Consider the following 922-nt stretch of genomic DNA (forward strand, 5'->3'; position numbering starts at 1 on the left):
ATCAAAAGTGAAAACCGTCTTGTTTCGAGACCACCCGTGGCCCACCGCAACTAACCGTGACTACTCTTTGTTATCCGAGTCTTCTACTAAGCACTGTTGGCGTCAGCGATTGTATTACATTCCAAAATCAAATAGTACTGTACGCTTACTAAATTCACTACAGAGGCTGGTCCATTGATCGTGACCGGTCCAAATATCTCACGAAATAAGCGTCAAACAAAGAAACTGCAAAGAACGAAACTTGTCTAGCTTGAAGGGGGAAACCAGATGGCGCTATGGTTGGCCCGCTAGATGGCGCTGACATAGGTCAAACGGATATCAACTGCGTTTTTTTAAATAGGAACCCCCATTTTTATTACATATTCGTATAGTACGTAAAGAAATATGAATGTTTTAGTTAGACCACTTTTTTCGCTTTGTGATAGATGGCGCTGTAATAGTCACAAACATATGCCTCACAATTTTAGACGAACAGTTGGTAACAGGTAGTTTTTTTTTAAATTAAAATACAGAACGTAGGTACGTTTGAACATTTTATTTCGGTTGTGCTAATGTGATGCGTGTACCTTTGTGAACTTATCATTTCTGAGAACGTATGCTGTTACAGCGTGATTACCTGTAAATACCACATTAATCCAATAAATGCTCAAAACGATGCCCGTCAACCTCAATGCATTTGGCAATAGGTGTAACGACATTCCTCCCAACAGCGAGTAGTTCGCCTTCCGTAATGTTCGCACATGCAGTGACAATGCGCTGACGCATGTTGTCAGGCGTTATCGGTGGATTACGATAGCAAATATCCTTCAACTTTCCCAACAGAAAGAAATCCGGAGACGACAGATCCGGTGAACGTGCGGGCCATGGTATGGTGCTTCGACGACCAATCCACCTGTCATGAAATAGGCTAATCAACACCGCT

The sequence above is a fragment of the Schistocerca americana genome, chromosome 3, assembly GCF_021461395.2.
Source record: "Schistocerca americana isolate TAMUIC-IGC-003095 chromosome 3, iqSchAmer2.1, whole genome shotgun sequence".
NCBI classification, from domain to species: domain Eukaryota; kingdom Metazoa; phylum Arthropoda; class Insecta; order Orthoptera; family Acrididae; genus Schistocerca; species Schistocerca americana.